This window comes from Dasypus novemcinctus, unplaced genomic scaffold, assembly GCF_030445035.2.
Source record: "Dasypus novemcinctus isolate mDasNov1 unplaced genomic scaffold, mDasNov1.1.hap2 scaffold_69, whole genome shotgun sequence".
Lineage (NCBI taxonomy): Eukaryota > Metazoa > Chordata > Mammalia > Cingulata > Dasypodidae > Dasypus > Dasypus novemcinctus.
This window is the reverse complement of record NW_026688628.1, coordinates 3,407,897-3,430,200: the sequence shown is the minus strand read 5'-3', so window position 1 is coordinate 3,430,200 and position 22,304 is coordinate 3,407,897. Positions and strand designations below refer to the sequence as shown.

At 38.5% G+C, this 22,304-nt stretch overlaps 1 long non-coding RNA gene and 1 pseudogene across 2 annotated transcripts in view; one reads left to right on the top strand and one right to left on the bottom strand.

Moving 5' to 3' along the window:
* The window catches only part of LOC139438562 (uncharacterized), a 150,470-nt gene that overhangs the window by 80,064 nt on the left and 48,102 nt on the right, over positions 1-22,304 (top strand). The gene's annotated exons all lie outside the window — the stretch shown is intronic.
* On the bottom strand, positions 13,270-14,000 carry LOC101444537 (14-3-3 protein gamma-like; annotated as a pseudogene).

Genomic DNA, 22,304 nt, shown 5'->3' with positions numbered 1-22,304 from the left:
AATGTTCTTTGATCTTATCTGCCACAGTGACTTTAGTTCATAGTTCTGTGATTCTTCTTAGATTTAATTCTTCATGGTCCTACTATAACTATTTTTACCAGAATAAAATAGAAAGGTAGATCTAGTAACACGTGATCTGACTTCTACACTTTTAAAAATTGTGAATAGTTTTAAATGGATTTATCTTTTACTGAATTCATTTTGCATACTACAAATGGTCCAATTATTTTTGGTCACAGTTGGCACTTACAAGTATCTGTAAGCTATTTGTATGATGGTTTTCCATGGTATAAACTTTTACTCATATATAAATATTACACCATATATAAATATATCTCTGGTGTAAGTCAGGAATGGGACCAAAGAAAATGCCTCAAGTAATTTAAACCACTGCTTGGTGTCATTTTGAAATGACTTTGTACAAATCTAGCCTGTAGTCCTGAAACATGGACCAGAGTTTCATAGGAACAAAAGGGATAAATCCTTTGCCTTTAGTAAGTTTTAATAAGGAAATTTCCTTGGGCACCAAGTACTTTTTAGTATATAATACTGCTACTATAAATACCTATTTTTATATCACACTAACACAACAATTTAGTAAGAATAACTTATTTCCTAATAAATGTTTTAAATAATTGGGAAAAATGACTAGATATGAGTCTCTTAAAGGTCTGCATATATCTTTTTATTTTTACCCAATTAATATTGGATTTTTTTCTATATAATTCTTTATGTGTATATCTCAGATGTGCCTGGTTCATTTGGTATCATTATAGGAGTGATGTGCATTTGTTTTTTTATATTTTAATTTTTACTCATGTTAGACATGTAGCATCAAGGTACCCAAATCTATATACATAGGTCATAAAATATTAAAAAATATATATAAATTCCTTCCAGTGAATGATAGACACATCAGTTGTTTATGTTTATTTGTAACTCTTCATACAATATGGGTTGAATGCTTCAATTTCTATTTGTGATTCTTTGCATTTCTGATTGTTCAAGAGCATTCATTTTGGTATATTTTCATCTGAGCTCTGCAAGGACTTACCTCATTCAAAAGCAAGCCTCTCACATGTCTTGAGAAGCACTGGAGAGAAACTTGAATGAAAAGGAAGACATGATTGTAAGTTTGGAATGCTGGGATAGTATTTAGGGCCTGGTCATAAATTTATTGCATGACTGTGAGCAACACTCAACCTGTAGGAAAGCCAGACATGTTGCTTTTGCTTGTAAAATATTATATATAATTATATAAGTGTGTGAAATATAACTAGAACTGAGTGAGGCAATAGGAGATAGGAAGATAAAGCTAGTGGTTTCTCTCCATATATCAAAAGGATATTGGGAAAGAAGGAATCAGGTTAGCTCTTAAATGGTGTGGGATGTAGTGACATCACATGGAATCTATAGTCCATCTCTTGCAGTATCCTTGAAGATACCTCCAGTTCTAATAGGAGAAATTGGGTTATAAAGGCAGACAGGATGGGGAGCTTCTCTCCTTCTCTGATTCCATGTGAACCCATGAGGCAAGTGTCACCAGAGAGTCTGCTGCAGAACAGGATGCAGAGTACGCAGCTAGGGCTGGAGAGCAGAGTGACCACCTGTCAGTGTGCAGCCTTCTCAGTAAGGATGGGCTACTGAGAGTTCAGGAAATTCTTTCCAGCGTTAGAAATGGATAAAACTGATACGGGTGTTGTTTTGTCCTGTCACTAAGAAACTTTAAAAATTTTTAACTTGGGTGATGTAACTTCTGCACAGATGACAGTTATCAAATTTGGTATCCAAATTTTGGATGGACAACCCCCATCCAAAAAAAAACCCAAAGAGTATATACAACTTCAAGCAAGACAATTCCTTCTATCTGCCAAATAAGATCTAAGTCTCCTCTCATTCTTAAGCAGAGTGGATGTCATCCAATACCTCAAGACTGAGGGATAAACAAAGTGGGGAGTGCAACCATGGACCACTGTAGATTTATTGCTATTGTAGTTATTAGCATGTGTAACTGAAGAACTTGTAAAATTTATATAAAATAGTAGTTACCAAAGGTCATGAGAGGAGGAGTAGGGAAGAATAGATGGAACATGAAATTGCTTTAAAGCTGAAGCAGTTTTGTTAGTGTGGGCCCAATGACTCTAAAGGAGCTCCCAGATAGCCTTTTGATCTGCACCCCATGGAGCCTCTGCTATGACAGCCACCTGTTCCTCCAGCCATTTCCTTCCTGGTGGGAAAATGCTTAGCACTGGTAGGATGGCATGTGGTTTGCCAGTCAGCCCCAGGACATGAGTGGGACAGGTTTTGGAATAAGGGCTGGGGAGAGACCTGGGTTAAGCATGTCTTTCATTAACTACTTAGAAAATGAGGTTTGCCAGGACCTTTTAACATGTTCAGTATCCCTCTGCATATGATCTAGAACAGAAATGTCTCATTATAATCATTAGGCATATAGGTTCTGTGCTTAATAGTAATTAATGCAGCAACTAATGCATAAGTTTCTTTTTGAGTGGCAATTAATAGATCTAAGCTCCAGATTTACAATACCATACATGTTCTCTCTCCATGGGAGGAGGCCATAGTGCCAATTGTGTTTAAGTTCTACTTACATGTCTCTGGTAATCATTGCTCCACTTGGTATGCCCTTCATACAGCCAGCATGTTGCAGCACCATTGACCCTAGAGAAGAGCTAGGAAGGTAGGCTCCAGTATTCCACCAGCCTGGTGTATAAGTGCCCTTTAGCACCATGAAACCATGCCAGCCTGGAGGTGATATCATTGTATATCTCACCATTTTGAGCCCTTATTGGCTGCAGAGTCTGAAACTCTCCCCCATTTTTCTCCATTAAGAAAATCTTTGATTACTGTGATACATTGGTTCCAATTGTTGAACACATATTGAAGCATTGCTACTGAGCATGACTATAGTTTACATTCTGCTTGACACAACTTTATAGGTTATGACAAAATGTGTAGAGGGCTGTATCTGTCATTGCAGTGTTATGCAGGACAATTCCAATGTCCTGAAAGTGCACCCACGTTGAACCTATTCTTCTCTTTCCCTTCCCCTCAGGACCTCTGGTGGCCACTGCCTTTACAATGACCAAAGTAATTTCCATTGCTAGAATAAAATAGCAAGAAGTCTTTAATTGTATACTACTAAGTCTACTTTAGTCCATTGTTCACTCCCCAATGTTGAGGATTTGGGGATGGTGATGCCCACTCTTGTTTCTAATTGAGAGGGGCTTAGATCCCATGGGGCAGATGGATGGAACCATCTTGCTTGCAGCTGCACACACTCTCTGTTCCTTGGGATGGGTGTTGTCCATCATCATCTTGTTAGTTGTCCTGGGTGAGTCCAGTGAACTGGTGAGTAGGTATTGTAACTCGGCTGAGATTCAGGGCTCAGAACAGACCAAAGATTTAAGTCTCTGGGACATGTATTTAAAAGTATAGTGCTAATTTTAGTTTTATACTTTCAAAGAAATGCTTTAATTCTGAATTAGTGATATATTTTATTATGACACCCTTTTTTGGCATAGTTGAAGGATCACACTTTTCTTATTCTTTCTAAGTAATATGATTTTTGTGGTTGGTGGTTTTTTTTTTTTTTTTTTTTTTTTTTTTGGATGCTCAGAATGAATTTAGAGGACTTGGAATTTTTTTATTGGAAAAATTGTGGTAGAAGAAATAAGTATCCCTTGGCTACAATATTGAGCCTTGATATGATCCAGTAAATCTTTCTACATGTACTTGAAAGCTTTGGTCATCCATTTATCTATCTATACCTACATAATTTTTTTGGTGAAAATATTCCATAGTTCAAATGAACTAAGAAGAGTCAAAACAGTGATTCAAAATCCAGTGTTTCGCCCTCACGCACAACTGAGCAGAGTCAGAGAGACAGATAAAGCAGATACAACCCCCAGATATTGGTTCCTTTGAGGGCTAAAGAGACCCATGGGAGTTATGGTCACGGCCGATGGGGTTAACTACCAGGGCAGATGGCCCCTCTTTGGAAATGGTGTTTATGTGTGATGAATCTGGACTCAGATGGGATCTCCCTTCATAAGACTTTCATGCTAATGTGCTGGAGGTGCAGTTAATGTTGGGGTTTAAGATATATTTAGGGGATTTGAATCTCTGGACTGACAATGTGATAGCCAGATCCTGAGCCTCAACAGACTCCAGCACCTACAATCTGATTTATTGGACTTACCACACTCAGCTAAGATGGAGGTGAAGAAGGACAACCACCACACCATGGAGCCTAGAGTGATTACAACTGAAAATGGGAGGATTGCATCCAGCATCCAGGTGGAATCTGAGCCTCCTCTTGACATAAAGGTGCAATGGACACAACCAATCCAGTGTCCACATAGAAGAGGTGGCATTGGATTGGGAAAAGTGGACATAATGGACAAAGGGTATGGGGAAAGGCAGGAAGAGATGAGAGGTGGAGGCATCTTCGGGACATGGAGCTGCCCTGGATGGTGCTTCAGAGGTAATCACCGGACATTGTAAATCCTCACAGGGCCTACATGATGGAATAGAGGAGAGTATGGGCCATGATGTGAACCAATGTATATGAGGTGCAGAGGTGCCCAAAGATGTACTTACCAAATCCAATGGATGTGTCATGATGATGGGAACGAGTGTTGTTGGGGGGGGGGAGAGGGGGGGTGGGGGGGTGGGGTTGAATGGGACCTCACATATATATTTTTAATGTAATATTATTACAAAGTCAATAAAAAATAAAAAAATTAAAAAAAAAAATCCAGTGTTTCTTCTTACTCTATCACATTGTTTCTCAAAGTGATTAGAAATTCACAGACTTTCAAAGTCATAAAAAAAAAACCTTCCTACATAGATTCTTCCTGAATCATTGCTTTTTCTTGATTTCTGCAGCCCCATTGTTGAGATCCTCTTGGGCCCTTATTTCTCCCTCCTTTACACTTCCTCCATATTCTCAGTTTAATATTAGTGGTTAAGGCTTTTTACTTTTGCTTTTTACACTCCAGTCTTTTTCCCTTTGCAGATCTCTTATTTACACACATTTACTTGTGCTTTTTATACAATTACCCACAAATCTGTAACTTAAACATTGGTTTTTCATCAATTTGTTTGAATCCAGCATCCACCTTTTTCCTTTGGTAGCTTTTACATGAATGTCCTCTCTGTGGTCTGATGTAATGTGCCTAAAATATAATTTCTTATCTTTCTGTGAAACCAACTGCCCTTTGGAACTGATCTTGAATCTCACCTGGGATTGGAAACTCATATGTCATCCTTCACCTTATCCCTGCCTTAAAAAATGCAGCATTTGCTTGAGTTCTGCAAATTCTGTCCTTTTTAAAATTCTTAGTACCACTTCATTGCCCCATGTATTAAGAGGTATTTATCTTTGCCTTCAAGATTTTTTTATTAGAGAGATTGTAGATTTCCAGAAAGATGCATAAAGTGTTCCCATTTCCTGCTCCCATTTTAAACATTTTACATTAGTGTGGTACCTTTGTTACAATCAATGAGTAAATATTATTATCGTTGTACTATTTTTTATAACCTTATTTCAAATTCAGAAGAATATAACAGAAAAATGCAGCTCAACAAGTTATGGATACATTCTTCCTAAAAAGTTCTTTCTCATCTTTATCTGGTCTAATTGCAAATTCTAACTCAGTTGCTTCTGTAGTGTTCATAAAGATACAGAGATTAGTTAAATATCATAATTATGCAGTATTAAAAAATAATGAGAAAAACTGCTTAATCCTATTCAGATTTCACAAAACCAAACTCTGTCTTTTTTTAACCCTGAGCATTAATGTAGTATCAACCTTGCTTTTGCTAGAAAATCATCGCAATGGTGTTAATTATAGTTCCAAATAATTTATATTTTTCCATTGTATCAGCACATTCTTAACATGTAGTAGAAGTCCATTCCTCTATCTTATTAATCAAAATCTCCTGCCAAAATCATTGTTCTACATTCCCAATATTATTCTTCAGCTGCCCTCTAACCTTAATTTTCCTAGATACTGTTTTTGGCCACATTCTCGTTCATAAATCATCAGTGTTTGTTACATTCACAATGTGTTGCCATCAAGTTCAAGCATTACCATATATGCATTTTACCTGATTAAATATTCTTTATATACCAGCATCATCTTCCCCTTTTCATCTACATTCCATCTCCCACCAAACTTCATTTCATAGTCCCAATTCCATAAGTCTATTCATTGTATTTAGATCATATTAGTGAGGCCATAAAGTGTTTGCCCTCTTGTGTCTGGTTCCTTTACTCAGTCTAATATCCTCAGTGCTCCTCCACACTGTCTTTGCTTCTGCAATTGATTTTTTCTTACTTCTGAATAATATTCCACTGTATGAAAATACCAGATTTTGCTTATCAATTCATTGGTTGATGAATACTTAGGTTTTTCCATCTTTTAGCAATTGTGAATAATATAATTGTCCTATTAATTATAGTCCTGTTTCCTTTAGGGTTCACTGTATTGTGTAGTCCTGTTGTTGTTTACTTTTAATTTTTATTCTATCAACGTATATACCACCCCAAATTTCCCCTTCTATCCACATTTAGATATATAATACAGTGGCCTTAATTATATTCACAATGTCATGTTACCATCACCACTGTACATTAACAAAAGTAAGTGATCTTTTCACTTTCCAGTTTCTTCCTTCCAGTCTGTAACAGTTCTATTCAGTTTGGACCATTTACTCCTCATGACTTTCCTTGTAGCCTAAAATCTTTAGTTAGTAACTTGATCTATGCTTATAGGATCAAGTCCAAACTCCATTCTCTGGTTTTCAGACCTTCCTATTGCTTTGCAACTTACGGTTTCTTCTTTTTTAATATAGACATTTATCGCTATGAATTTTCCTCTTGGTACACCTTTTGCTGCAAAACCATAGGTTTTTGATACATTGTGTTGTCATTTTCATTCTTTCACGGTAGTCACTAATTTCTTTTGTGATTTCCTCCTTGACCCGCTGCTTGTCTAAGAATGTGTCATTTAAAATGTATATCTTTGTGCCTGATCTGGTTCTCTGTCCTTAACTGATTTCCATTGTGGTCAGGGAAATGCTTTTGTATAACTTCAGTCTTTCTTAATTCATTGAGAGTTGTTATGTGACCTAGCATGTGGTCCATCCTGGAGAATGATCCTTGTGTGCTTGAGAAGAATGTATATCCTGCTGTATTTGGGTGTAATGTTCTGTAATTGTGTATTGGGTCCAAATCCACTAATGTATAATCCAAAGTCTTTGTTTCTTTATTAATTATCTGTCAAGATGTTCTGTCTAATGGTGATAATGGTGTACTAAAATCCCCCACTATAATTTCAGAGGCATCTATTTCTCCATTTAGTTTTTCCAGTGTTTGCCTCATGTATTTGATGCACCCTAGTTAGGTGCCTAAATGTTTACGATTGTTCTCTGTTCTTGATAGAGTGTCCCTTTTATTAATATATAGTGTCCTTCTTTGTCTCTTACAATAGTTTGCATTTGAAGTCTAGTTGTCAGATATTAGTATAGCTCCTCCAGCTGTTTTTTGGTTATTATTTGCTTGTAAAATTGTTTTCCAACCATTCACTTTCAGCCTCCTTTCATCCCTGGGTCTAAGGTACAGTTCTTCTAGACAGCATATTGAGAGGTCATATTTCCTTATCCATTCTGCCAATCTGTGTCTCTTGATGGGTGAGTTTAATCCATTAATGTTCAATTTTATTACTGTCAAGGAATTACATTATCCATATTTTCTTTAGGTTTATATATGCTACATATTGTTTTTATTTCTCTTTAAAATGAGAAATTATTGCTCTTACACTCTCCTCCAACTCTCTCTCTCCTGTTTTTTCCTTTCAGCCTGCAGAACTCCCTTTAGTATTTCTTGAAAGGCAGGTTTCTTATTGACATAATGTCTTTCTTTCTGTTTATCTATGAATATTTTGAACTCTCCCTCATTTTTGAATGCCAGCTTTGCTGTTTAAAGTATTCTTGGCTGACAGCTTTTTTCTTTTAGCATGTTAACTATGCCATACTACTGGCTTCTTGCCTCCATAGTTTCAGATGAGAATTTGCCCTTCATCTTATCAAGCTTCCCTTGTATGTGATGGATCTCTTTTGACAATTTGACAAGTGTATGTCTTAGAGTAGAACTGTTAAGATTTATACTAGCTGGGGTGTGCTGCACTTTCTGGACATGTACATCCATCTCCCTCAATAGGTTTGGGAAGTTTTCAGCCATTATTTCCTCCAAAACCCCTTCTATTCCCTTTCTTTTCTCTTCTCCTTCTGGGATGCCTATAATGCATATGTTTGTGTTTTGCATTGTCATTCAGGTTCCTAAGTCCCTGCTGGATTTTTTCTATCTTATTATCGATCAAATCTACTATATGTTTGATTTCAGATGTACTGTCTTCCACATCACCAATTCTTTCCTCTGCCTCTTCAAATCTGCTGTTATTTGCTCAGAGTGTATTTTTGATTTCTTAGATTGTGCTATTCATCCCCATCATATCCATTATATTTTTGTGCATGATTGCAATTTCTTCTGTATTCTCTCATATTCTCATATTCTTAATCTCTTCCTTCACTTCATTAAATTGGTCCCTAATATATGTTTTGAGAACTTTAATTTCTTGTTTGATGTTCTGGTCTTCTTCCTTGTTTTTAGTTTGTTCACTGGACTGGGCCATGTTTTCCTTATTATTGGTTTGGTTTGTAGTTTTTTGTTGCTGTCTGGTCATCATTTTATCTTGGTAGGTTTATTCAGTTGATTAGCTTCTTTGTCTAGTCTTGTGGTTTAATTAGTTGTTTTTGTGTGAATGTTAACTCTTCTCTTTGTCACTTTGTTCTTATTCTATTTCCTTGTTTTTGCTAAGTTCACTTGAAGGAAAATATTAGGGCAAGAGAAAGCAAAAGGAGTAAGAAAAGAAAAAGGATAATAATAGTATTGATAGTAAGTGTTAACAGAAGAACCATGAGATCTAGGAGAATGGATATTAGACTCATGTAAGCTGTGTAGAGTTATAGCAGTAAGAAAAGTGGAGTACCTATAATGAGACAGTAAACTGAATATGGGGAGGAATATAGAATGAATTAAAAGACCAATGTGGTCAGGATAGAGAGAAAGAGAAAAGAAAGGACAATAATATAGAGAGTGAATAAGACAGAAAACAGTACAAAGGTATTAGACAGGAAAAGACAGAAAAATTGGGGGCTAAAAAAAAGAGAGGTAGAATATAAGAGAAACAATAAATGATGGAGGATAGAAAGATGTAGAGGAAAGTGGATAGCATTATTAGCCAAAATCAGTACACACAGAAAAGAGGATATCTAGGATGAGGAAACACAGCAAATGTGAATCACTCCCTGCAGCACCTAATACAAAAAATATAAAAAAGAAGAGAAAAAAAGGTAAAAAAGGGGGGTGGTGGAAAGCAAGGAAGTAAAAGGAAAAAAGAAGAAGAAAAGGTCCTGGGGGGATGAAAAGGAAGGAAAAACAAGAAAACAAATCACAAAAGACCAAAGTTTCAAGCAAGGAATTCTCTTTGCAGGCAAATAAAATGCTTAGAAGTCTGACCTTCCCCCTTTCTCCCTGTCTCAATTCCCTCCTCCCATGGCAGCAGGAAAGCTGTGTGAGGGGTCCAGCAGGAAATTCAAGTGGGTCCTTGGTGACCCAAATCACCAGAAAAAAACAATGATTCCTAATTTCCAAAGAGAGAGCACCCACACCTCACCAGGGACCCCAAATATGCTATTGGAAGCTTTGAAAACACATCCTACAGTCCCTCTTCCTTAGGTTTACTACAGAGGGCTAGTTGATTTTTTGACTCCCACTTCTCCCAGACCAAGTTTCCTATCCCAGGGCATTTAGGTAAATTGGGCTTTCTCAGCAGATTCACTTCTCCTTTCTTCCCAGGCTCTCCCCAAGCCTGCTGGTATGCCTCTTGAAGCTAAAAAAAAAAAAAAAAACGGGGGTGGTGGCAGTGGGGGGGGGGCCTGGAAAATTGAACCCACACTTTTGTTCGGTCCCTCTGCACCTCCCATCATAACCCTCAGAATCAGGGAGTCAGTCCAAAACCAGAGGGCTAGGGTAATCCTGTACCTCAGGGAGTGCTGGACTCAGGAGAGGGAAGTCCAGGATATTGTGGACTCAGGGTATGTGGATCTGGAACATGGGCTATGGGGGCTTAGGGGTTATGGACCTGGGGACCACACTTCTGGGAAACACGGATCTTGGAAACACTGCTGCACTACTGACAGTTCAGGGAATGCTGTGACTGCCAGCCCTAGGGGGAAGGGTCCCGCCTCCCCACAACTTCTGACCTCAGTGCTAGAACCCACAATTCTACCTTTAGCAAGCACTACTTCTGTTGCAGCCTCTCCAAATCCATGTCCAAACACCTCCTGCCTTGCAAGCCACCAAGACAGCGCCCTCCAGCAAGATTCCAACCCTACTGAGCTGGTCCGTTGCAATGCCATCTTGCCCCACTTCCTCTCTTTGGTTTCTTAAGGTGTCAGGACACTTCTTTTTTTGACATCAGATCTGTAAGTTTATTTGCTCAATGTACGATAGCTACATAATGACTCACATTCATGATATTCTGTCACTGAGGAAAACTGCTAAGAATGGTCCATGTGTAAAATAATTCCTTAGAGAAACACAGAGTTGGAAAAATAATCACTGATTAGACCTTAAAAATAGTTCACTGCATAACATGACAAAAAGCACAAAGGCTCATTCAGAGAACATAGTTATTGTTCTCCTACACTGTAATGGTTATAATTTCACCATGGCAAACACCAGACATTAAGATTAAGCTAACACTGGTGTTTCTTTTACTCCCCCCCCCTTTAAAAACAAAATATATAACTGCATGTCACTATAGCAACATCCAAAACAGATCAATTTGTTATGATCACTATTGGTAGAGCAAACTTTACCCCCCAAAGGAAAATTTAAATTAAAAAAAAAAAGAGAAACTTAAAAAAATTAGAAGACTTAAATTTTTGTCATAGGAATACATAACACCTATAGTATAAGTTAATGAATTTCAAGTTACTGTATAGAAATACAAATTAGCATGCACAATATTGTATCAATAGAGTAATGGAGGGGTAATCATTTCACTATAGAGATAGTATGATAGGCAAGTGCATTTCTTTAAAAATAAAGAAAAGAAACCATTCAAGCAGCTTAAATATCAAGTCTCCCTTTGGCCTCTTCATTTTTAGCCCTAAAGTATTTTATCTTGCATTATTCTAAAAAGCAGCCAGAGCCAAAGCTGAAATTTAAAAGAAAAATAGGTTTTGCAATTCCAGTAAATCATTTCCAAATGCTACAAGGAAAGACACAACACTGCTCACTTGACATGAAGATAAAGGAAAGAAAGCCCTGCCCCACCCCCCAGTCTTTCCCCATCCATGGAATTTACTCTAGACTCCTGTAATGGCACAAAAGCTGCAAAGCTTTCTCCTGTTGATTCTTCGGGTGGAGTTAATTGGGACTCCTGCTCCAGCACATGGAGGGGCCTTCTAAGGAAAGTCATGCTGGGTAAACTGCAGTGTCAGAGAGTACACTGATCCCATGTCATCGCATTCTTCTACCTTCACTGTCTGTGGATCCTGTTAGGCATATCCATCTCCTAAGTACATGCTCAAATTTGGTATTAGCAAAAACATGGGTCAAGTTTTTCCTTAATTATTACACCTCTCCTTGCCTACATAAAACAAAGCAAGTCCAATGTCATTACTTAATTCTCGAGAGTTCACACTGTTACTGATTTTTTTATATATCTCAGCATATGTACAAGTCATGTTTATACAAAGATTGATTCAAAAATAAGAATGAGGGACTTAGGGCTAACTGAAAACAAATTTGTGGAAATAGCAATGTAGTTTCCTTCAATTCCAAATTGTGCACTGATTGCACAAGAGAAGTGACTCTCCAACATCTATGCTTTCACTAAAAGAAAAAAATATATAGAAAAAGTTATGGTCAAACAGGAGTATTTATTACCTGATAATGATTTTAGTTTATCTTCCTACACAATTACTTGGGGAAGGAGTGTTTTCCCAAGAAGAAAGACTGACACACAAGGATCCCTAAATTTGACAATGTTTATGAATACAACTCTTCCTTTTGGATTTTCCTACCAGTAAAGCTTCTAGCACCTGAATTTTCATACTGCACCACAAACTCTCAGAATGACCACGCAACTTCTACAACCCAACAGCACCTACAACCCAATTGGCTGCCATCAACATCAGGTACAGTGGGAAAAATCAAGTGAAAAAGTGAAATGGCAGTATAATCCCTGAGGAAGAAGCTGTGTCATTTTAAAAAATCAGAATGTTCTTTGAAAATACCAACACAATAAATGACATACAGACCTGAGTTTTCTGTTTTTGTGGTGTTTAACATTTCTATTAAAGTGGTTAAAATTTTTGTGGTGGATTTAAGTTAAGAGGGAAAAAGGACAAAAATCCCACAGCCAACCTGCCAAGTACCTGTTAACTAAAACATAAAGTAGCTTTTTGGCCAGGAGACAGATAACACCAAAACCAACCTGGATAAAGCTGAGTAAGGGTGTAAAGCCACAAAACACTAGCAAAGAAAAATATACAGTCAGTGGCTTGATGTTACATATGGCTGCAATGTAGATATACTGTAAATTGCAATTTAGTCTTAATACCATCAACTAATCGGAGACTTCAGGAAACTGGCAAGGCCTAAACCATAGGATAAATATACCTTATTTCTAAGTCTGTCAGTTTGGGATCTAAACTATTCCATGTCTGGTAGAGTACACTCTGAAAAAAATGCACAGCTAAAACAGATGAGATAGAAAGTACCCAAAACTTAAGAGCATATGTACAAAAAATCCTTACTGGAACCACAGAATTTCCTGAATGAAGGCCATTCCATTTAAGTTTTCTTTTCATCTTAAAACCCTATCTAGCAATAAGTTAAATTAAAGACAGCTCCACTTGCATTCATCTACAGAACAGTCCATATGCCAGTGTGAGGATGCTATTCCAATACCAGCACAGCTAGCCTGACTTTCCACTAGTGGTTTTTTGGCAAAAATGTCAAAGAGGCAATCAAAGATAGGACAGTTCATGGGTTTCTCCCAAGGTAGGTCACCCCTCCATTTCTTTCCCCCACCTGACCCCCAACTCATGGGAAAAAAATAAAGACTGTAGTAGTAGCATCAGCGTGCACAGCCAATCCACCTGGGGGCCTTAATTGTTGCCTTCTCCACCATCGTCGTCTTGCTGATCACTTGTCCAGAGAGTGAGGTTGTCATGGAGAAGCTGCATGATGAGAGTGGAGTCCTTGTAGGAGTCTCATTGAGAGTGTCAAGCTCAGTGATGGCATCATCAAAAGTAGTCTTGGTCAAGTGGCAGGCTTGCTCTAGGGCATTCTGGATCTCATAGTAGAAAATGGAATAGTTGAGAGCAAGGCCTAATCTAATGGGGTGAGTAGGCTGCATGTGCTCCTTGCTGATCTCATGGGCCTCACTATAGGCCTTTTCAGAGGACTCCACAACCGTCGCCCTTTTCTCTCCTGTGGCTACTTTGGCCAGGTAGCGGTAATAGTCCCCTTTCATCTTCAGGTAACACACTTTACTTTCATACTGGGTCTCATTGCAATTCTTGATCAGGTAGTTATCCAGCAGGCTCAGCACGTCCTGACATACTGCTTCCAACTCCTATTTTCTCACGGTAAGCATGAACCACCTCTTCTTATTACCGTCTGCAGAGGTCTTTTGCTCAATGCTACTGATGACTCTCCAGGAAGAACGGTGTGCCCCAACAACATTCCTGTAAGCCACAGAGAGAAAGTTTCTTTCTTCATTGGACAGGGGCTCATTCAGCTCTGTCACATTCTTCATGACCGCAGCCATGTGGTCATAGCTCTCCGCCTGCTCAGCCAGCCGGGCTTTCTGCACCAGCTGCTCATGGTCCACCATCTTCATGGGCTGGGTCGGGCTGCATGAGGAGACCAGGGCAGCCTGAAGCATGTGGAGGGTGGCTGCAGTGTGGTGGGAGCCCATGTGCTGGAGGGACCGACCCACAAAGCGACCAGCTCTGGTGGCGGTGGCGCTGAGGCTGTGGCTCGAGCTGTGACCATGAGACTGGGTGCGAGGTGGCTCGGTGTCAGGACACTTTTGAGCAGAAATTGGAGGCCCCCAAGTAATTCATTCAGCACATGTTCATGGAGCAGGCCAGTCCAGCAGCTCCACCTGGAACCTGGCTCTGAATGTCTGGAATGGGAGGGGTCTGAGGGGCCATCTGCTCCAGGACCCTCACCTGTTGCTCAGCATCTCCAGGCAGCCACTCCCTCTTTCCTGTCCCTCCTCCTGTCCCCTGACAGACCCTGCCCCCCCAAGGGCCTGTATATCATCCCAGTAGAACAATGCTAATGTCATAGGTGTTTACTGAGCACTTACTATGTGCCAGGTGCCTTAGTGTGCTGCTTCAGCTTAATCCTTGCTCCCTTGTCCCTCCTTCTATGCTCTGACCTCAGTTTGCTCTGACCCCAGAGCTTGCCCCTGAATGTCCTGGCAAGGCCTGGCTGCTTCCAGGGAGGAGAGCCACCCATAGGAGGCTAAAACCAGAACCCGACTGCCACACTCTTCCTTGTCTCCTCACCTGGTCTCTAGTTCTTCCTCACAAACAAGACCCCCACCCATACCTGGAAAGTCACCACCTACTCACCTGCTCTGCTAGCCCCCACAAGTCTTCCTTCAGGTCCCAGCTCAAGTGCTGCCTCCCTGGGCAACCTTCCTTTGATTCCTCCAGGCAGACTTCCCTACTCCACAGCCTGTGCTCCCTGCTCCCCTTGTGCACTCTCTGCTCCTTATGGCATTTGTGGCATCATCACTGTCAGCAAGGCTGTCTCCATCTCCCCTTAAGGTACTGTCCAAACTGAGTCCTCTCACTGTCTTACCTGGGGAAGCTACACAGCAGGTACCCAGTCAACACTGGATAAAAAAATGAACTTATGGCTATGAAAGGTCTTGGAGGCCAAAGATATTAGAATCCTGAATTCTCAGAAGGGCTCAAAATGTGTTCAGAGAGGGCCCAGCTTAGAGCCCTTAGAGCCAGAGTAGATGAGAACTGGAAGTGTGGCCAAGCACCCAGGACAAGCCACCAGCCCCGGGCACTTGTACCTCCAGGAGTGTTGCAGCAGCTGTGACCCCTGAGGCTTGAACTGCTGTGAGTGTATGAAGTAATTTAACTCTCAGACAGTTGTCTGTGCCATGTAATTAAGCTTAGGTCATTCTGCAGGTCATTCTGGAGGTGCAGAGGGAGCTGCTGGTAGAGGAGCTTGGCTTTGTCACCTCTGAGTCACAGCATCTCTCTGAGATGGGACAGATGCTGGGCTCTCAGGATAAAGGATGAAAGGGGCCTCACAGGTCCTCTGAGTCATATGTCTGCTGCAGCCTCTGCAGTGGAAGCCTGTTCTGAGTGCTTGGTGTGTGCCATGTGTGCTTGTCACCTGCCTTGTTAGGGGCTGGGGGGGGGGGGCACAGTCAAGCCTGGGAGAGAATTCAGGCACACAGCTGGTCAAAACTCTGGCTGGGTGCTGCTGGGACTGTGGCCACTCTGGGTGGGATTCGGGTGTCTTGCCCCCAGGAAAGGGCTCAGATTCCAGGTGACCTAGGAACCCAGCTGAACATCTGTGGGCTCCAGAGTCCAGTGCCCAGCTGCTCTGGGGTGGAGACCTCTGGGGCAATGATGGGTTGAGCTGTCTTGTGGGCCCTCGGCATTTGCCTGTGTGTGTGTGTGTGGGGGGGGCTGGCCCCCTTCAGCAGAGGCAGCACGCATCTGGCATCAAGTCTGGCTGTTTGGCCATGATCTGCCCCAGGACTAGGCGTGCTTGTCCTCTGCGGCTGCTTTAGCCAGTGTTGTCAAGAGCAGCCCAGGCCTGGGCTCCCTGCCTGTTAGGAGGCCCAGGGAAGTCCCATTCTGTGGGGACAAAGGAATATTTTACATCCCCTAGTTCCCTTTGTCCTTGAAATAACCACGTGTGATAGGTATTGTCCTGCTTTCCTTTTGGTCCTGACTGGACCAAAAGGACTGGGGTTCCAGGTAACTTGCACCAGTTGCATGCCTTGTAAGGGGCAGGATGTGATAGACCAAGCCTCACCTGCTTCTGCAGCCCACAGGTCACAAACATCCACAATTGCCAGATGGGGGGCCATGGAGGTGTGAGTGCTCAGGAGCGTGGGTGCTGAGAAGGGCGCCGCTGGTGCTGGGGAGGGAGCACTGTGGTGGGCATGATCTCTGAGCAGGGTCTGGGGCCTGGGCAGGACTGGCTGGAGGTGGAGGAGTTGAGGCTACAGAGCCATTTTATGTATTCAGATATATATTTAACAGCTATTAATTACATTCATAGTGTTGTACTACCATCACCAGCATCCATTACCAGAACATTTCCATTGTTCCAAATGTTAATGCTATACATTTTAAGTCTTAACTTCCCATTTAAGACTTTAATGTCCCCAAAATACCTACTGGCTGGATTTTGGATTTTATTCTGAATGAAATGGAAACGAGACGGAAAGCCAATTGAGTGTTTTGAAGTTATTGTATGCCTTATTTTAAAAATATGTGTTTGGTTGCTATGTTGTGAATAGAATATATGGACTGATGTTGGAAGCAGGGGGACAGACTATGAATCTCATGCAAGAATCCAGTAGAGATGATGGTCAGGAAAAGTATGGTACCATGGAGATTTTAAAAGACTTAGACTTGCTTCATATAGTACCACAATATCTCTTGAAAATTTTTATCACTTTTCAAACAAGTCCTTTTTGATATGACTTTTTTCCTCTGAAATGTTAAATATCTATAATAAAACTTGACAAAAGAGTTTTAGGTAAAGGTATGTTCATTATTTGCATGGCATAATAGCTTCTCAGAAAATATGATATATGATGCAAAACACAGAAATTACTCTCTATGTTTGAATGAACCAAAGTATTTTATGCACAAGGGAGAGAATAAGGCAGCCTCTATATGACTCTTTACTCTGTGATGCTCCTGAGATATTTCTCCACATTTTGAAGCGTTTTCTTGAAAACCCAAGGAGGTTGAAAACTTGGTGAAGTAGTAGGGCAAAAAAAGGAAAAAAAAAAGGGTAAATACAATAGAAACTGTAAATGTACAATTCAGAAGTATTAATTAAATTTATAATGTTATGCTACCATCACTACCAACAATTATCAAAATTTTTCATCACATCAAGTACAAACTCCATACCCATTAAGCAAAACCTCTCCATTCCCTCTACACCCACAGTCCCTGATAACCTCTAATCACCTTTCTGCCTGTATGTATTAGTTTATTCATTCATGTAAGTGGAATCAGAATATTTGTCCTTTGTGTCTGGTTATTTAATTTGGCGTAATAGTTTCATTCATCCATGTTGTGGCATGTACAGAGTTTCATTCCTTTTTTTGACTGAATATTATTCCATTGCATGTTTTATTTATCTTTTCATCCTTTGATGTACACTTGGGTTGTTTCTATCTTTGGGTTATGTTAAATAATGCTGATATGAACATTTATGTATAAGAATCTGTTAGGGTTGCTGTTTTCATTTCTTTTGAGTATATACCTAGAAGTGTGGTTCCTGATCATATGGTAATTCTATATTTAAACTTTTAAGAAATTACCAAATTGTTTTCCACAGAGGCTGCACAATTTTACCCTTCCAGTCACATTATTTTTAACCATTTTTCTTTTGTAAACAAAGCAAGCATACAGAAAAGTGCATAGAACAAAAATTGTCAATTTAAGCACTAATAACCAAGCAAACTCCCATATAATTGAAACTATTGCCAATATCTCAAATCCATCCCAATGAACAATGCTTTACTTTGCTCAGAAATTACCAGACAACTAGCATTGTAGGAATTACATTTTTTAAAAAAATTAACCACCTTTTAATATACCGGAACAATATTGCATAGTTTTTCCTGTTTTTATAAAAAAAAAAAGTCTTATGCATTTATTTGTTTTCAATTTTTGCTCTTTTATTCTATTACCATGTATACAGCCTAACGTTTCCACTTTTAATCACATTCAAATACATAATTCAGTGATGTTAATTATGTTCACAGTGTTGTGCTAAAAATCATCACCATTCAATACCAAAACTTACCAACCATCCCAAATAGAAACTCTGTACATTTTAATCATTGACTCCCTACTCCCTACTTCCACCCTGGTAACCTACATTCTAAATTCTGATTCTATGAGTTTTCTTATTTTACTTATTTCATATCAATGAGATCATACAATATTTGCCCTTTTGTGTCTCATTTATTTTACTCAATATGATGTCTTCAGGGTCCATCCATGTTGTTGCATGTATCAGAAGTTTATTCCCACTTATGGCTGAATTATATTCCATTTTGTGAATATACACATAATGCCTATCTTTCATCATTTAATGCACACTTGGGGTCCTTGAATCATTTGTCAATTGTAAATAATGCCACTAAGAACATGGGTGTGCAAATATCTGAGTACCTATTTCCAATTGTTTTGGCTAATTATCTATGAGTGTGATTGCCAGGTCAAATGGTAATTCTATACTTAAATTTCTGATGAATTGCCAAATGTCTTCCACAGTGGAACCATTTTACATTCCCAATAACAATGAATGAGTGTATCTATTTCTCAACACCCTCTTCAACACTTGTAATTTTCAGTTTTTGAAATAGTAGCCATTCTAGTGGGTGTGAAATGGTATCTCATTGTGTTTTTTATTTGCATTTCCCTAATGGCTAATGATATTGAGCATCTTTTCATGGACTTTTTGGTCATTTGTATATTATCTTTGGAGAAATGTCTATTCAAGCCTTTTACCCATTTTTTTAAAGGGTGTGGTGGTTTGAAGTTATATATTCCCCAGGAAAACACGTTCTTAAACTTAACCCTTGTAAATACCAGTAAATTGCTCTCTCTGCTCACTGGTTACTCTCACCCATCCCCCACTTTTACCATAGGCAGCAGTGGGGATCCAGCCCTTGACATACCTTGCTGGTACCAGTGAGAGAGATGTAGAAACCTGGTTCCCCAAAATTGAAGGAGGTATGGTAAGGCTCAAAGCTTCCCATTGCTTTTGATTAGCTACTTTGGATCACTGGGGGCATGGCCCTGAGGGCAATTATTATTCCAGTGCCTCTCTTTCCCCAACAAAAGTGGCAGAAGAGACTAAAAGAAAGATTACATCCTTAGAACTGCAGAAGACAGTTGGAATGCATTTGCTAGAATGGTGCCAAGTCTAGGAAGTACAGCTTTGGGGAGCCATGGAATTAAAGTGATAACAGAAAGTAACTACCAAAGAAGAATTTTATATCTGGAAAGACTTTCTTTCAATAATGAGGGAAAGATTATGACATTCTTAGATAAACAAAAGCTGAGGAAGTTTATCACCACTAGAACTGCCCTACAAGCAATGCTAAAGGGAGTTATACAGACTGAAAGAAAAAGAAACTAGACAGTAGTTCAATGTGACATAAAGAATAAAGGCATTAGATAAAACTAACAATATGGATAACTATAAAAGAATATTATATTGTATTTTTAGTATGTAACTCCTCTTTTCACACACTAAAGATGTCAAAATGCAAATGCAAAGAATGTAATGATATATATATATATTTTTTAATGTACAATGAAATAATTTGTAATGAGTACCAAAAAAAGGTAGGGGAATAGTGAGGTATAGGAACACTGTATCAGTATGCTATGGATGTCAAATTGTTTTCAAATCAAATATGACAGTTACATAGTTAGGGTGCTAAACTTTAACCCATGGTAACCACAGAAAAATATATGAAAAATAAACCCATGAAGAAATGAGAAGGTATATATTATGGAATAATACAAAAAGCCAAATGAGTATGAAAGTTAACATTAATGGAAGAATTGAGGGACAAAATAGTTAAAAGACTTACAAAGACTTTTCTTAACTGACAGAATTGTGCAAGAGAGAGTGTAAACTACAATGTATGCTATAATCCATGTTTAGTGGCAGTGATCCAAAATGTGTTCATCAATTTTAACAAATGTACCACACTAATGAAGGATGTTGTTAATGTAGGAAAATGTGGGAGTGGTTGGGAGTAGGGCATATAGGAATCTTTTATATTTTTTATGTAATATTTATGTAATCTAAGTATCTTTTTTAATTAAAAAATAAAGAAAAAAACTAGCAAAATGGTGGAAGAAAGTCCTGCATTATCAATAGTTACTTTAAATATAAATGGATTAAACTCTCCAGTCAAAAGGCAGAGATTAGCAAAATGGATAAAATAGCATGCCCAAATACAGTGCTTACAAAAGACTCACCTTATAATTTAAAAATATAAGTAGATTGGAAGTGAAAGGATAGAATAAAACATACCATGCAAGTAAAAATAAGAGCTGGAGTAGTTATAATATAATAAAATAGATTTTAAGCATAAAACTGTTACAATAGACAAAGATGGCTATTATATACAGATAAAGAAGTCAACTCAGCAAGAAGACTCAACAATAATAAATATATATGCACCTAAGAGCAAAGCACCAAAATATATAAAAGAAATACAGGTTTGAAGGGAGAAATGTTGGTTCTATATTAAGAGTTGGAGACTTTAACATGCCATTTTCCACAATAGATAGAATATTTTGACAAAACATCAGTAAGAAAATATAAAACTTGAATGATACTCTAAATCAACTTGATCTACTAGGCATATATATAGAACAGTTCACCCAACATAATATATATTATTCTCAGGTGCAAATGGATCATTTTCAAGGAAAGTCCATGTATTAAGTCACAAAACAAGTCTCAATGAATCCAAAATACAGAATTTATAGAATGTTCCTTTTCTGACCACAATGAAATGAAACTAGAAATCAATAACAGGAGTAGAAATGTAAAATTCACAAATATGTGGAAATTAATGTACTATTCAACAACCAACAGGTGAAATAGCACAAGGGAAATTAGAAAATATCTTGAGGCAAAAGAAAATGAAAATACAATGTACCAAAAACTTGCAGGATTCAGCAAAGGTAGTGTTGAGAGAGAAATGATAGCTCTGACTACTAACATTAAAAAAGAAGAAAAAGGGATTGTGGCTGAAAGGGAGTAGTCTAGGGATGTAAATGTCAAATGAAAGAATGCTAGAGAATAATCTGGGGACTGAATAACATAGTGAACCCAAAGGTGAATGAGAACTGTGGTTAATAATACAAATACAAGAATCTTCCTCTCTGAACTAGAACAAATGTTCACCACTATTAAAAGGTGGTAAGAATATAGTGATGCAAGGTAAAATATAAGTAATGTAACTTATGTATTATAGTTAACAGCAATACTGTAATATTCTTGCACCAAGGTCAAAGAAGGTACCATATCAATGCTGTCAATAATAGGGAGGCACAAGACTTTTTCTTTTGGACTAAGGAAAAAGTGCAAAAGTTTACTGGGGCAATGATAGCACAACCCTGTGATGAAAATGGTATCCAATGAGTGTAGACTTTAGATAGGAGGGTAGCATGGGACTGTATAACACAATGAATTATGTGCTGGAAGATGGATTGCGGTAAACAGTACAATATCAGTGTGTTCTCTTGTGAACTATAACAAATGTGAAATACTAATGCATAGTGTTAATAATAGTGGACACCACAATCCATATGGACCATAGCTAATGGTAATAGCCTGATTACGTTCTTTCAAAATCTGTAACAAATATTCCACAACAATGTAAGTTGTTGGTGGATGGGTGATGTATTGGAATTCTGCACAGTAAACATGGTTGTTTTGTAAGCTCACAACTGCTCTAATAAAAAATAAAAAAGATTAAAAAATCAAAACAGAGAGCTATCCTTAAAATAGTACAATAAAATAATATCAAACTAAACCCAAAAGGAGCACAAGGAACGAAATAACAAACTAAACTTGGAATAGAAATCAATGAAATGAAGCATCAAAAAACAATATATATCATCAACCAAAAAATAAGTGCATTTGACAAACTTTGACCTAGACTGAAAAATAAATATGAGATAGGACAAAGTTAACTAAAATTAGAAATGAAGGGCATTATTACTCTTTTTATTACCCCACTCAAATAATAGGATACTATGAAAAACTGTATTAACAAATTAGATAAGCTAAATGAAATGGACAAATTCCTAGCAACACACAAAATACCTATATTGATGAAAGAAGATGTAGAAGATAACTAGTAAAGAGA